General features: G+C 46.4%; 1 protein-coding gene across 2 annotated transcripts in view; it reads right to left on the bottom strand.

Moving 5' to 3' along the window:
- The window catches only part of lrmda (leucine rich melanocyte differentiation associated), a 436,664-nt gene that overhangs the window by 362,450 nt on the left and 57,137 nt on the right, over positions 1-17,077 (bottom strand). The window lies entirely within an intron of this gene.

Here is a 17,077-nt window from a genome sequence, read left to right as displayed (position 1 = left end):
CCTGGTTCGAGCCCAGGTAGGAGCGAGGAGAGGGACGGAAGCTATACTGTTACACTGGCAATACTAAAGTGCCTATAAGAACATCCAATAGTCAAAGGTATATGAAATATAAATCGTATAGAGAGAAATCGTCCTATAATTCCTATAATAACTACAACCTAAAACTTCTTACCTGGGAATATTGAAGACTCATGTTAAAAGGAACCACCCGCTTTCATATGTTCTCATGTTCTGAGCAAGGAACTTAAATGTTAGCTTTTTTACATGGCACATATTGCACTTTTACTTTCTTCTCCAACACTTTGTTTTTGCATTATTTAAACCAAATTGAACATGTTTCATTATTTATTTGAGGCTAAATTGATTTTATTGATGTATTATATTAAGTTAAAATAAGTGTTCATTCAGTATTGTTGTAATTGTCATTATTTCAAATAAATAATTAAAAAAAAAAAAATTTAAAGTAAAAAATAATAAAAATAATCGGCCGCTTAAATCGGTACCGTTTTTTTTGGGTCCTCCAATAATCGGTATCGGCGTTGAAAATTCATAATCGGTCGACCTCTAGCGGGGATACAGGTTAGTCGAGCTGTAGAACTTTTTGAGAATCTGGGGACCCATGCCAAGTCTTTTCAGTCTCCTGAGGGGGAAAAGGTTTTGTCGTGCCCTCGTCACGACTGTCTTGGTGTGTTTGGACCATGATAGTTTGTTGGTGATGTGGACACCAAGGAACTTGACACTCTTGACTCGTTCCACTACAGCCCCGTCGATGTCAATGGGGACTGTTCGGCCCTCATTTTGTGGTGACATTATTGTGATAATACAGTGACTGATTTACTAACCAGCAACCACTCCTTTTGTCTGTACAAAACAAAAATCCAGGCAAATACTCAAATCAGTCAAATTCATACTATTTGAAGTGAAGTAGAAAACGTTGATCAAGCTAGCTACAGGAGAAACATCGTACAACATCAATGCATTTTCAGACCCCTAATTTCTCTGGCTTTATCTGTACAGTAGCAGAGTACCTACTACTGGCCTAGCTCTGTTCCAAACCACTTCTATTGGCAAGTAGGCAAAACCTTTCTCCTAATCCCCTATTGGTGAGTACCCACCCCTGTCCTAAAGTTGCCCTTCCGCACCCTAACCCCTCAAAGAGCTCTGTCCCTGTGTAGCCACATGCCCCACCGGTCCTGCTGTTTGATTAAGACTCAGCCCCACTGCTTTATCCCTGGCTGTACAGGACCCCTACAGGACCCCGGCTGGGACAAAAAGCCCAGGAGGGATTATCACTGCCCCTCCTACGCAGCCAGTCCAACTGTCACTGAGATCAAAGGCACAACTCAGCGCGAGACGGTGCCATTTAGGGCTGGTGTCCCTCCCTCCCCTCCTTCCCTCCCCTCCTTGCTATTGTAATGCCAGGAGGAGGGAGAGAATCAACCCTCATCTATTCAACAAGGAGGACTGAGGTATTGTTGGGCTGCCATGTTTATAAAGTCACTGTCATATACCACTCAACGAGCTGCATTGAATGGGGAATTGGCTAAATAATGATGGAACCATGTTGAATGTCAGATGGAGGTAGTTAATAACTTGAATGACTCGAGTTGGATGAACGTGAGTTGTTGTCCTCGCAACTAACAGATAACTGGTCAGATAATAGTAACTTATTCTTAATAGTAACTACCTGTAATCTTATTTTGCCGTATTACAATACATGGCTTACTCATTCCTGCCAGTCGGAAATACATTACAGTGGCCAACAGCCCAACAAGGCTACAATAAATGATGGAATTGTCACTTTTATAGAGTGCAATTAAAATAACATGTCACTTTGCTGAAGGAGGCTCATATAACCTTTAACAAGTTCTGATTTAGCCTTTATGGCCCGCCATATGATCTTATCACAGCTTTATAATCCAGCCCTGGAGGTAAAGGCTTGAAAGGTTTCCAGAACCATTACGTTTATGCAACATTAAACACGTGTTAGTACTCATAAATGTATATTAGGCCTACAATCACACAGGAGTCCTTGGAAAGGTATAGATGGACCATATCCATGCCAGGATGATTCAATGCAAAGGTACACTACTAGGCAATATACACAAACACAATAATATAGAACGTGTTCAACTTTGGAATTTAACTAGGGAATACAGTTTTTGTAGCTGCTGTTGTTTACACCAAATAAATTGATGATACTTCTATCATAATCAAGTCCAGTGCTTGTAGTGTAGACAGTTAAGCAGTGAGATCATATTTGATGACAGATATGGTTATGTCTTGGTTATGTGGGAACATAAAGCTGGGAACCCTGACATGGTGTGGAGAGGAACAGAGGGCCTTAAATAATGTAACACAGGCTCTTTGTGACATCAGGCCACCAGGAAGACAGCCTGTAACCTCCAACACATCTCAACACACAGGACCTCCCAGATATAATACACTGTCCATGACAATCTCAAAAACAGTCTTCCCAGAGAGGGAGAGAAACCAGCCCAATAGTCACACACTCATTAAAGGGACTGAATGGTTCTTATTATGGCATCTGAGGGCCAGCTGAACCAGTGTGCAGAACAGAGCAGAGTAGAGAGAGGAGAGGATATATGAGAGAGGAGAAGAGAGCAGAGGAGAGATTAGAGGCTATATAAGAGAGGAGATATGAGAGAGGAGAGAAGAGAGGAGATATTTTTTAAACGTTGTAATTTTTTATTAGGATCCCCATTAGCTAATGCCATAACGCTAGCCAATCTTCCTGGGGTTCAACACCAATTAATAAGACATTACAAACAATTACAAATCAGGATTTCAAACATTCAACAAGTAGATAATACAGACAATTAAAATACCTGACAGGAAACACATTTAACATTCAGTTGATCCTTTCTATTTCCTGTCCAGTCATTTGGTCTATCGCATTATTTTTCTTTTCTTGAAGGTGGATTTACTTTTTGCCTGAGAAATATGGACTGGTAAATAGTTCCATTCAGCTATGGCGCTATATAAAACTGTAGATTTAAGGTGATTTGTCCATGGCTTGGGTTGTCTTAGCTGCCCTGCATTTTCCTGTCTGGTTTGGTGGTTATGAGTGTTGCTAGTATGTACTAACTGGCCTGAAAAATAGTTTAAAAAAAATAAATAAAACATTTCTAAAGAAAATCAGAAGACTGGAGAGTAATTTGTTTTCAACGTGAAGCCATAAGAGATTCTGATGCATTTGGATAATATTCATATGGATAGAGCAATGAAGAGCTAATTTGGTAGCCCTGTTTTGAGCGATTTGGAGCTTTTTTTTATATCTTTCTTTGCTGTAGATGACAATATAACCGGACATTACTCTAAGTGTGATAGGACCAGGGATTGAATCACCTCATTCAGTGTGCTAGATGTTACATACTCTGAAGATTTTCTTGTAACAGTAATTCCCTTACCCATCTTAATAACAATATTATCTATGTGTTCTGACCATGATAAAGCTGCGTTCCACATGACGTCTAGTAGATTTGTTTTTTTTCACTTCCTCTACATGTGTTCTATTCATCAACACATTCAATTGGAGATCATCAGCAAGCATATATCTTGAACCAAATACAATATATTTAGTTTTAGAAATGTTCAACACCAATTTGTTCATATCAACCCACTCAGACACCATTCTTAGTTCACTGTTCAGTACATCTGTTAGCACATTACATTCTGATGCTGCGCTATACATTGAGGAGTTATCAGCATACATGACCACTCTTGCTTTGTTCATTACTGAAGGTAAATTATTAGTAAAGATAGAGTAGATAAGTGGGTCTAGGCAACTTCCTTGAGGAACACCACAGTGTATATCTTTACTGTTTGAATAGCTACCATTAAATAACACTTTTTGCCTTCTCCTGGTTAGATAGCTTTCCGTCCAGGATCGATCTACAGACTTAAAACCATAACATTTGAGTTTACCTAGTAGCAGTTCATAATCAATTACATCAAAAGCAGCACTGAAATCAAGCAACACTGCACCAACTAACTTCCTGTCATCCATACTCTTTAATCAATCATCTGTAATTTGTGCTTATGCCGTACACGTAGAATGCCCTTCTTTGTATGCATGCTGGATACCAGTTATCAAATCAAACTTCATTTGTCACATGCGCCGAATACAACAAGTGTAGACCTTACCGTGAAATGCTTACTTACAAGCCCTTAACCAACAGTGCAGTTCAAGAAGAGTTAAGAAAATATTTAACAAATAAACTAAAGTAAACAAAAAATATGCAAGGCAAAACTGCTCCAGCTCCTTCAAGTTGGATGGGTTCTGCTGGTTTACAGCAATATTTAAGTCATACCACAGATTCTCAATTGGATTGAGGTCTGGGCTTTGACTAGGCCATTCCAAGACATTTAAATGTTTCCCCTTAACCACTTGAGTGTTGCTTTACCAGTATGCTTAGGGTCATTGTCCTGCTGGTAGGTGAACCTCCATCCCAGTCTCAAATCTCTTGAAGACGGAAATAGGTTTCCCTCAAGAATTTCCTTGTATTTAGCGCCATCCATCATTCTTCAATTCTGACTAGTTCCCAGTCCCTGCCGACAAAAAACATCCCCACAGCATGATGCTGCCACCATGCTTTACTGTGGGGATGATTGTCTCGGGGTGATGAGCGGTGTTGGGATTGCACCAGACATAATGTTTTCCTTGATGGCCAAAAAGCTCAATTTCAATCTAACCAGAGTACCTTCTTCCATATGTTTGGGGAGTAGAGGTCGACCGAATATGATTTTTCAACGCCAATGCCGATTATTGGGGACCAAAAAAGGCCGATACCGATTAAGTGGCCATTTTATTTTTTTTATTTTTAATAATGACAATTACAACAATACTGAATGAACACTTTTATTTTACCTTAGTATAATACATCAATAAAATCAATTTAGCTTCAAATAAATAATGAAACGTGTTCAATTTGGTTTAAATAATGCAAAAACAAAGTGTTAGAGAAGAAAGTAAAAGTGCAATATGTGCCATGTAAAAAAGCTAACGTTTAAGTTCCTTGCTCAGAACATGAGAACATATGAAAGCTGGTGGTTGCTTTTAACATGAGTCTTCAATATTCCCAGGTAAGAAGTTTTAGGTTGTAGTTATTATAGGACGATTTATCTCTATACCATTTGTATTTCATATACCTTTGACTATTGGATGTTCTTATAGGCACTTTAGTATTGCCAGTGTAACAGTATAGCTTCCGTCCCTCTCCTCGCCCCTACCTGGGCTCAAACCAGGAACACATCAAAAACAGCCACCCTCGAAGCATCGTTATCCATTGCTCCACAAATGCCGCGGCCCTTGCAGAGCAAAGGGAACAACTACTTCAAGGTCTCAGAGCGAGTGCCGTCACCGATTGAAATGCTATTAGCGTGCACCCCGCTAACTAGCTAGCCATTTCACATCGGTTACACCAGCCGAATCTCGGGAGTTGATACGCTTGAAGTCATAAACAGCTCAATGCACAACGAAGAGCTGATAGCAAATGCACGAAAGTGCTGTTTGAATGAATGCTTACGAGCCTGCTGCTGCCTACCACCACTCAGTCAGACTGCTCTATCAAATATCAAATCATAGACTTAATTATAACATAATAACACACAGAAATACGAGCCTTAGGTCATTAATATGGTCAAATCCAGAAACGACCATTTTGAAAACAAAACGTTTATTCTTTCAGTGAAATACGGAACCGTTCCATATTTTATCTAATGGGTGGCATCCCTAAGTCTAAATATTGCTGTTACATTGTACAACCTTCAATGTTATGTCATAATTATGTAAAATTCTGGCAAATTAATTACCGTCTTTGTAAGGAAAAAATGGTCTTCACACAGTTCGCAATGAGCCAGGTGGCCCAAACTGTTGCATATACCCTGACTGCTTGCACGGAACGCAAGAGAAGTGACACAATTTCCCTAGATAAAAGAAAGTCATGTTAGCAGGCAATATTAACTAAATATGCAGGTTTAAAAATATACTGCTCAAAAAAATAAAGGGAACACTTAAACAACACATCCTAGATCTGAATGAAAGAAATAATCTTATTAAATACTTTTTTCTTTACATAGTTGAATGTGCTGACAACAAAATCACACAAAAATAATCAATGGAAATCCAATTTATCAACCCATGGAGGTCTGGATTTGGAGTCACACTCAAAATTAAAGTGGAAAACCACACTACAGGCTGATCCAACTTTGATGTAATGTCTTTAAAACAAGTCAAAATGAGGCTCAGTAGTGTGTGTGGCCTCCACGTGCCTGTATGACCTCCCTACAATGCCGGGACATGCACCTGATGAGGTGGCGTATGGTCTCCTGAGGGATCTCCTCCCAGACCTGGACTAAAGCATCAGCCAACTCCTGGACAGTCTGTGGTGCAACGTGGCGTTGGTGGAGGGAGCGAGACATGATGTCCCAGATGTGCTCAATTGGATTCAGGTCTGGGGAATGGGCGGGCAGTCCATAGCATCAATGCCTTCCTCTTGCAGGAACTGCTGACACACTCCAGCCACATGAGGTCTAGCATTGTCTTGCATTAGGAGGAACCCAGGGCCAACCGCACCAGCATATGGTCTCACAAGGGGTCTGAGGATATCATCTCGGTACCTAATGGCAGTCAGGCTACCTCTGGCGAGCACATGGAGGGCTGTGCGGCCCCCCAAAGAAATGCCACCCCATACCATAACTGACCCACCGCCAAACCGGTCATGCTGGAGGATGTTGCAGGCAGCAGAACGTTCTCCACGGCGTCTCCAGACTCTGTCACGTCTGTCACGTGCTCAGTGTGAACCTGCTTTCATCTGTGAAGAGCACAGGGCGCCAGTGGCGAATTTGCCTATCTTGGTGTTCTCTGGCAAATGCCAAACGTCCTGCACGGTGTTGGGCTGTAAGCACAACCCCCACCTGTGGACGTCGGGCCCTTAGACCACCCTCATGGAGTCTGTTTCTTACCGTTTGAGCAGACACATGCACATTTGTGGCCTGCTGGAGGTCATTTTGCAGGGCTCTGGCAGTGCTTCTCCTGCTCCTCCTTGCACAAAGGCGAAGGTAGCGGTCCTGCTGCTGGGTTGTTGCCCTCCTACGGCCTCCTCCACGTCTTCTGATGTACTGGCCTGTCTCCTGGTAGCCCCTCCATGCTCTGCACACTACGCTGACAGACACAGCAAACCTTCTTGCCATAGCTCGCATTGATGTGCCATCCTGGATGAGCTGCACTACCTGAGCCACTTGTGTGGGTTGTAGACTCCGTCTCATGCTACCACTAGAGTGAAAGCACCGCCAGCATTCAAAAGTGACCAAAACATCAGCCAGGAAGCATAGGAACTGAGAAGTGGTCTGTGGTCCCCACCTGCAGAACCACTCCTTTATTGGGGGTGTCTTGCTAATTGCCTATAATTTCCACCTGTTGTCTATTCCATTTGCACAACAGCATGTGAAATGTATTGTCAATCAGTGTTGCTTCCTAAGTGGACAGTTTGATTTCAAAGAAGTGTGATTGACTTGGAGTTACATTGTGTTGTTTAAGTGTTCCCTTTATTTTTTTGAGCAGTGTATATACTTGTGTATTGATTTTAAAGAAAGGCATTGATGTTTATGGTTAGGTACACATTGGTGCAACGACAGTGCTTTATTCGCAAATGCGCTTGTTAAATCATCACCCGTTTGGAGAAGTAGGCTGTGATTCGATGAGAAATTAACATGCACCGCATCAATTATATGCAACGCAGGACACGCTAGATAAACTAGTAATATCATCAACCATGTGTAGTTAACTAGTGATTATGTTATGGTTGATTGTTTTTTTAGAAGATAAGTTTAATGCTAGCTAGCAACTTACCTTGGTTTCTTGCTGCACTCCCGTAACAGGTAGTCAGCCTGCCACGCAGGCTCCTCGTGGAGTACAATGTAAGGCAGGTGGTTAGAGCATTGGACTAGTAACCGGAAGTTTGCAAGATCGAATCCCCGAGCTGACAAGGTAAAAATCTGTCGTTCTGCCCCTGAACAAGGCAATTAACCCACCTTTCCTAGGCCGTCATTGAAAATAAGTCAGTGTTCTTAACCGACTTGCCTAGTTAAATAAAGGTTAAATATATATATAACCTTTATTTAGGTTAAATATATATATTGACAATCGGTGTCCAAAAATGCTGATTACCGATTGTTATGAAAACTTGAAATCGGCCCTAATTAAATCGGCCATTCCGATTAATCGGTCGACCTCTATTGGGGACTCTCCCACATGCCTTTTGGTGAACACCAAACGTGTTTGCTTATTTTTTTCCTGAAGCAATGGCTTTTTTTCTGCCCACTCTTCTGTAAAACCCTGCTCTGTGGAGTGTACGGCTTAAAGTGGTCCTATTGACAGATACTCCAATCTCCGCTGTGGAGCTCTGCAGCTGCTTCAGGGTTATCTTTGGTCTCTCTCTGATTAATGCCCTCCTTGCCTGGTCTGTGAGTTTTGGTGTGCGGCCCTCTCTTGGCAGGTTTGTTGTGGTGCCATATTTTTCCATTTTTTAATAATGGATTTAATGGTGCTCCGTGGGATGTTCAAAGTTTTGGTTATGTTTTTATAACCCAACCCTGATTTGTACTTCTCCACAACTTTGTCCCTGACCTGTTTGGAGAGCTCCTTGGTCTTCATGGTGCCGCTTGCTTGGTGGTGCCCCTTGCTTAGTGGTGTTGCATACTCTGGGGCCTTTCAGGTCACGTACATACATTGAGAACATGTGACAAATCATGTGACACTTAAATAAAGTTCACCTGTGTGCAATCTAACTAATTATGTGACTTCTGAAGGTAATTGGTTGCACCAGATCTTATTTAGGGGCTTCATAGCAATGGGGTTGAATACATATGCACGCACCACTTTTCGTATTTTCAGTCTCCTGAGGGGGAAAAGGTTTTGTCGTGCCCTCTTCATGACTATCTTGCTGTGTTTGGACCATGATAGTTTGTTGGTGATGTGGACACCTGTAGTCCACGATCAGCTCCTTTGTCTTGATCACGTTGAGGGAGAGGTTGTTGTCCTGGCACCACACTGATGGTTCTCTGACCTCCTCCCTATAGGCTGTCTCATCATTGTCGGTGATCAGGCCTACCACTGTTGTGTCGTCAGCAAACTTAATGATGGGATTGGAGTCGTGTTTGGCCCCGCAGTCGTGGGTGAACAGGGAGTACAGGAGGGGACTAAGTAGACATCCCTGAGGGGCCCCAGTGTTGAGGATCAGCGTGGAAGACGTGTTGTTGCCTACCCTTACCACCTGGGGGCGGCCCGTCAGGATATCCAGGATCCAGTTTCAGAGGGAGGTGTTTAGTCCCTGGGTCCTTAGCTTAGTGATGAGCTTCGTGGGCATTATGGTGTTAAACACTGAGCTGTAGTCAATAAACAGCATTCTCAAATAGGTGTTCCTTTTGTCCAGGTGGGAAAGGGCAGTGTGGAGTGCGATTGAGATTGTGTCATCTGTGGATCTGTTGGGGCGGTATGCAAATTGGAGTGGGTCTAGGGTATCCGGGAGGATGCTGTTGATGTGAGCCATGACCAGCCTTTCAAAGCACTTCACGGCTACCGACGTGAGTGCTACGGGGCGGTAGTCATTTAGGCAGGTTATCTTGGGCACAGGGACTATGGTGGTCTGCTTGAAACATGTAGGTATTACAGACTCAGTCAGGGAGAGGTTGAAAATGTCAGTGAAGACACTTGCCAGTTGGTCCGCGCATGCTTTGAGTACACGTGCTGGTAATCCATCTAGCCTCGTGGCCTTGTGAATGTTGACCTGTTTAAAGGTCTTGCTCACATCGGCTACTGAGAGCATTATCACATAGTTTTCCAGAACAGCTGGTGCTCTCGTGCATGCTTCAGTGTTCCTTGCCTCGAAGTGAGCATAAAAGGCATTTAGCTCGTCTGGTAGGCGTACGTCACTGAGCAGCTCGCTGCTGGGTTTCCCTTTGTAGTCCGTAATAGTTTTCAAGCCCTGCCAGATCCGATGAGCGTCAGAGCCGGTGTAGTAGGATTCAATCTGAATCCTGTATTGACAATTTGCTTATTTGATGGTTCGTCTGAGGGCATAGCGGGATTTCTTATAAGCATCCTATTTAGTGTCCCTCTCCTTAAAAGCGGCAGCTCTAGCCTTTCCCTCGATGCGGATGTTGTCTGTAATCCATGGCTTCTGGTTGGGATATGTTTGTACGGTCACTGTGGTGACGAAGTCGTCGATGCACTTATTGATGAAGCCGATGACTGAGTTGGTATACTCCTCAATGCCACTGGAAGAATCCCGGAACATATTCCAGTCTGTGCTAGCAAAACAGTCCTGTAGTGTAGCATCTGTGTCATCTGACCACTTCCGTACTGAGCGAGTCACTGGTACTTCCTGCTTTAGTTTTTGCTTGTAAGCAGGAATCAAGAATTATGCTCAGATTTGCCAAATGGAGGGCATGTGAGAGCTTTGTATGCATCTCTGTGTGTGGAGTAAAGGTGGTCTAGAGTTTTTTTCCCACTGGTTGCACATGTGACATGCTGGTAAAAATTAGGTAAAAACGGATTTAAGTTTGCCTGCATTAAAGTCCCCGGCCACTAGGAGCACCGCTTCTGGATGAGCATTTTCTTGTTTGCTTATGGCCTTATAGAGTTGGTTGAGTGCGGTCTTAGTGTCAGCATCGGTCTGTGGTGGTAAATAGACGGCTCCGAATAATATAGATGAGAACTCTCTTGGTAGATAGTGTGGTCTACAGCTTATCATAAGGTACTCTACCTCAGGCGAGCAATACCTCGAGACTTCTTTAATATTAGACATTGCCCAGCAGCTGTTATAGACAAAAAGACACACAGCCCCACCCCTTGTCTTACCAGACGTAGTTTCTCGGTTCTGCCGGTGCATTGAAAATCCCGCCAGCTTTATATTCATTCAGCCACGACTTGTTGAAACATAAGATATTACAGTTCTTAATGTCTCATTGGTAGGGTAATCGTAAGTCATCAATTTTATTTTCCAATGATTGCATGTTAGCAAGTAGGACGGGTGGGAGTTTACTTGCTCGCCTACGGATTCTCAGAAGCCAGCCTGATCTGCGTCCTCTTTTCCTCCGTCTTTTCTTCATGCAAATGACGTGGATTTGGGCCTGTTCCCAGGAGAGCAGCATATCCTTCTTTTCGGACTCGTTAAAGGAAAAAGCTTCTTCCAGTTCGTGGTGAGGAATCACAGTTCTGATGAGAACAGAGGAGAGCAGAGGGTCGAATATAGTTCAGTACAGGGTCTTGTGGGATGGAGGAGAGAGGGCAGGGGGGAATGAATGATGGACCCGGGGGTGAATGCCAAAACAATAAATCTGACCCGAGGCTCCTATAAAGTTTATTTAAAATTTCACATTGCGTCCACCTTTAAAACGTCTATGTTTAGATGTTTCAAACGGCGTGAAGCGGCCATCAATCTTAAACATGTCCCATTGGCAAGTCATGCCCTCTCTAACACTTTCTCTCTGTCTCAGTCTCTGCCCCTCTTCCACTGCCTCTCTCGCTCTCTTCCCCTGCCTCTCTCTCGCTCTCTCTTCCACTGCGTCTCTCTCGCTCTCTCTTCCACTGCCTCGCTCGCCCTCTCCCTCTTCCACTGCCTCGCTCGCCCTCTCTCTCTTCCACTGCCTCGCTCGCCCTCTCCCTCTTCCACTGCCTCGCTCGCGCTCTCTCTTCCACTGCCTCGCTCGCCCTCTCCCTCTTCCACTGCCTCTCTCGCTCGCTCTCTTCCACTGCCTCTCTCGCTCGCTCTCTTCCACTGCCTCTCTCGCTCTCTCTTCCACTGCCTCTCTCGCTTGCTCTCTCTCTTCGACTGCCTCTCACGCTCGCCCTCTCTTCCACTCCCTCTCTCACGCTCGCCCTCTCTTCCACTCCCTCTCTCACGCTCGCTCTCCCACGGCCTCTCTCACTCTCGCTCTCTCTCTTCCACTGCCTCTCTCGCTCTCTCTTCCACTGCCTCTCGCTCTCTCTTCCACTGCCTCTCGCTCTCTCTTCCACTGCCTCTCTCGCTCTCTCTTCCACTGCCTCTCTCGCTCTCTCTTCCACTGCCTCTCACGCTCTCTCTTCCACTGCCTCTCACGCTCGTCTCTTCCACTCCCTCTCTCCGCTCGCCCTCTCTTCCACTGCCTCTCTCCGCTCTCTCTCCCACGGCCTCTCTCGCTCTCTCTTCCACTGCCTCTCACGCTCTCTCTTCCACTGCCTCTCACGCTCGCCCTCTCTTCCACTGCCTCTCACGCTCGCCCTCTCTTCCACTCCCTCTCTCACGCTCGCCCTCTCTTCCACTCCCTCTCTCACGCTCACTCTCCCACGGCCTCTCTCCTCTCGCTCTCTCTCTTCCACTGCCTCTCTCGCTCTCTCTTCCACTGCCTCTCACGCTCGCCCTCTCTTCCACTCCCTCTCTCACGCTCGCCCTCTCTTCCACTCCCTCTCTCACGCTCGCTCTCCCACGGCCTCTCACTCTCGCTCTCTCTCTTCCACTGCCTCTCGCTCTCTCTTCCACTGCCTCTCACGCTCGCCCTCTCTTCCACTGCCTCTCACGCTCGCCCTCTCTTCCACTGCCTCTCACGCTCGCCCTCTCTTCCACTGCCTCTCACGCTCGCCCTCTCTTCCACTGCCTCTCACGCTCGCCCTCTCTTCCACTGCCTTTCTCACGCTCTCTCGCTCGCCCTCTCTTCCACTGCCTCGCTCGCCCTCTCTTCCACTGCCTTTCTCACGCTCTCTCGCTCGCCCTCTCTTCCACTGCCTCGCTCGCCCTCTCTTCCACTGCCTCGCTCGCCCTCTCTTCCACTGCCTCGCTCGCCCTCTCTTCCACTGCCTCGCTCGCCCTCTCTTCCACTGCCTCGCTCGCCCTCTCTTCCACTGCCTCGCTCGCCCTCTCGTCCTCTGGCGCTCGCCCTCTCGTCCTCTGGCGCTCGCCCTCTCGTCCTCTGCCCCTCGCTCTCGTCCTCTGCCCCTCGCTCTCGTCCTCTGCCCCTCGCTCTCGTCCTCTGCCCCTCGCTCTCGTCCTCTGCCCCTCGCTCTCTTCCTCTGCCCCTCGCTCTCTTCCTCTGCCCCTCGCTCTCTTCCTCTGATCCCGCTCTCTCTCCCACTCTCTTTCTTTCTCTCAGAGGGCAGGGACACTTCTTTCCCTCCTGACCGCTCTGACTGACTGACTGACTAGTCTGTCTGTTCATATCCTTCCCTCACTGTTGCTTTTCAAACCCACTCGAAGGATATTCTATTAAATGCGAGTTGGTTCGTTTGTGTGCAGAGGGATTCTATTTTTACTCTATCAACAGCCGCCTTTGCAGCTTGCCCACTGTGCTGCCGACTACACTTTGAGGCCTTTAGGAGCTTCACATTGTGTTTCATCCTGTTCATTTTATTCCCTAGCCCATTTGCTAATGTTTATTTGTGTTGATTCAATCCATTATTTAAATGAGAGATTAAATTAGATTAGCTGGCAGACAAGGCCGATATCATACTAACCACAGCGGTCAATGGTATCATATTTCCCACTGGAGAAAGGTGGTGTTTTTTTTTGTCTATTTACACTTCAACTCCTTTAAATGATTTAAGACGAATCATCTGTGATTGTTTAACCTCTCATCAACTCTGCTAGAAACGACTGGCCGCCACATTTTATACACAAGACAAATGTTGGTTATCAGTAGCAGCGACTGACTGACTGCACTGACAACACTGACTGACTGACTAGTAGCTCTCTCTCTCTCTCTCTCTCTCTCTCTCAAAACATTACAAACACCTGCTTTTTCAATGACAAAGACTGACCAGGTGAATCCAGGTGAAAGCTACGATGCCTTATTGATGTCACCTGTTAAATTCACATCAAATTAGTGTAGATGAAGGGGAGGAGACAGGTTAAAGAACGATTTTTAAGCCTTGAGACAATTGAGACATGGATTGTGTATGTGTGCCATTCAGAGTTTGAATGGGCAAGACAAAATATTTACGTTCCTTTGAACGGGGTATAGCAGTAGGTGCCAGACGCACCAGATTGTGTAAAGAACAGCAACGCTGCTGGGTTTTTCACGCTCAACAGTTTCCAGACATCCAGCCAACTTGACAGAACTGTGGGAAGCATTGGAGTCAACATGGGCCAGAATCCCTGTGGAACGCTTTCGACACGTTGTAGATTCCATGCGCCAACAAATTGAGGCTGTTCTGAGGGTGCAACTCAATAAAGGTGTTCCTAATATTGCTGTTCCTAATATTTTGTACACTCAGTGTATATACACATTTCATTTGTGAAAAATAAATAGCCAGAGGCAACATCCCGCCGGTTCACAGCCGGTGTGCTGCTCTTTTTGATGTGGGCGCCTGGAGTGAAACCTTGTTTGGACAGCCATGGGGTGGAGCTGGCCAGCTTATAACTCTGCCACAGAACACAGGCACACACAGGGCAGCCCACAGGGGTCCTCACACTGGGCAGAGGGAGGGAGGGAGGGAGAGACGAGGAAGGGAGAGGAGGAAGGTATTAGAAAAAAACTCATTAGAAAAAAATTTGTTTTCTAGAACCTAAAAGGGTCCGTCGGCCATCCCCATAGGAGAACTCTTTGAAAAAGTATTATTGGTTCCAGGTAGAACCCTTTTGGTTCTAAGTATAACTGTTTCGGGTTTCCACAAAAGGTTCTAAATGAAACCCTAATTTAGCTGACAACAGATCCAAGAGTGCTTTTACAGTATCTTAGTTACCTTAGTTCTAAAATAAAACAGTTAATTCAAGACGTGGTTCAGAGATAAAACATACACAGACAGATACAGAGAGAGAGTGGAGAGAGAGGAGAGAAAAAAACTATAATCTAAAATAATTAGTGTGCCGATTCTGGGGCTGGTTACTGGTTGTGTGGTATAGAGCTGGGTAGGGCTGGTTGTGGTATAGAGCCTCGTAGGGCTGGTTGTGTGGTATAGAGCTGGGTAGGGCTGGTTGTGTGGTATAGAGCTGGGTAGGGCTGGTTGTGTGGTATAGAGCCTCGTAGGGCTGGTTGTGTGGTATAGAGCCTCGTAGGGCTGGTTGTGTGGTATAGAGCCTCGTAGGGCTGGTTGTGTGGTATAGAGCCTCGTAGGGCTGGTTGTGTGGTATAGAGCCTCGTAGGGCTGGTTGTGTGGTATAGAGCTGGGTAGGGCTGGTTGTGTGGTATAGAGCCTCGTAGGGCTGGTTGTGTGGTATAGAGCCTCGTAGTGTTGGTTGTGTGGTATAGAGCCTCGTAGGGCTGGTTGTGTGGTATAGAGCCTCGTAGGGCTGGTTGTGTGGTACAGAGCCTCGTAGGGGCTGGTCGTGTGGTATAGAGCCTCGTAGGGCTGGTTGTGTGGTACAGAGCCTGTGGCTGGTTGTGTGGTATAGAGCCTCGTAGGGCTGGTTGTGTGGTATAGAGCCTCGTAGGGGCTGGTTGTGTGGTATAGAGCCTCGTAGGGCTGGTTGTGTGGTATAGAGCCTCGTAGGGCTGGTTGTGTGGTATAGAGCCTCGTAGGGCTGGTTGTGTGGTATAGAGCCTCGTAGGGGCTGGTTGTGTGGTATAGAGCCTCGTAGGGCTGGTTGTGTGGTATAGAGCCTCGTAGGGCTGGTTGTGTGGTATAGAGCCTCGTAGGCCTGGTTGTGTGGTTTAGAGCCTCGTAGGCCTGGTTGTGTGGTTTAGAGCCTCGTAGGGCTGGTTGTGTGGTATAGAGCCTCGTAGGGCTGGTTGTGTGGTATAGAGCCTCGTAGGGCTGGTTGTGTGGTATAGAGCCTCGTAGGGCTGGTTGTGTGGTATAGAGCCTCGTAGGGCTGGTTGTGTGGTATAGAGCCTTGCAGGGCTGGTTGTGTGGTATAGAGCTGGTTGTGTGGTATAGAGCCTCATAGGGCTGGTTGTGTGGTATAGAGCCTCATAGGGCTGGTTGTGTGGTATAGAGCTGGGTAGGGCTGGTTGTGTGGTATAGAGCCTCGTAGGGCTGATTGTGTGGTATAGAGCTGGGTAGGGCTGGTTGTGTGGTATAGAGCCTCGTAGGGCTGGTTGTGTGGTATAGAGCCTCGTAGGGCTGGTTGTGTGGTATAGAGCCTCGTAGGGCTGGTTGTGTGGTATAGAGCTGGGTAGGGCTGGTCGTGTGGTATAGAGCCTCGTAGGGCTGGTCGTGTGGTATAGAGCCTCGTAGGGCTGGTTGTGTGGTATAGAGCCTCGTAGGGCTGGTTGTGTGGTATAGAGCTGGGTAGGGCTGGTCGTGTGGTATAGAGCCTCGTAGGGCTGGTCGTGTGGTATAGAGCCTCGTAGGGCTGGTCGTGTGGTATAGAGCCTCGTAGGGCTGGTTGTGTGGTATACAGCCTCGTAGGGCTGGTTGTGTGGTATAGAGCCTCGTAGGGCTGGTTGTGTGGTATAGAGCTGGTTGTGTGGTATAGAGCCTCGTAGGGCTGGTTGTGTGGTATAGAGCCTCGTAGGGCTGGTTGTGTGGTATAGAGCCTCGTAGGGCTGGTTGTGTGGTATAGAGCTGGTTGTGTGGTATAGAGCCTCGTAGGGCTGGTTGTGTGGTATAGAGCCTCATAGGGCTGGTTGTGTGGTATAGAGTCTCGTAGGGCTGGTTGTGTGGAATAGAGCCTCGTAGGGCTGGTTGTGTGGTATAGAGCCTCGTAGGGCTGGTTGTGTGGTATAGAGCTGGTTGTGTGGTATAGAGCTGGTTGTGTGGTATAGAGCCTCGTAGGGCTGGTTGTGTGGTATAGAGCCTCGTAGGGCTGGTTGTGTGGTATAGAGCCTCGTAGGACTGGTTGTGTGGTATAGAGCCTCGTAGGGCTGGTCGTGTGGTATAGAGCCTCGTAGTGTTGGTCGTGTGGTATAGAGCCTCGTAGGGCTGGTCGTGTGGTGTAGGGCTGGTTGTGTGGTATAGAGCCTCGTAGGGCTGGTTGTGTGGTATAGAGCCTCGTAGGGCTGGTTGTGTGGTATAGAGCCTCGTAGGGCTGGTTGTGTGGTATAGAGCCTCGTAGGCCTGGTTGTGTGGTTTAGAGCCTCGTAGGCCTGGTTGTGTGGTTTAGAGCCTCGTAGGCCTGGTTGTGTGGTATAGAGCCTCGTA

The sequence above is a fragment of the Salmo salar genome, chromosome ssa18, assembly GCF_905237065.1.
Source record: "Salmo salar chromosome ssa18, Ssal_v3.1, whole genome shotgun sequence".
In the NCBI taxonomy this organism is placed as follows: Eukaryota; Metazoa; Chordata; class Actinopteri; order Salmoniformes; family Salmonidae; genus Salmo; species Salmo salar.
This window is presented reverse-complemented; position numbering and strand designations above follow the sequence as displayed.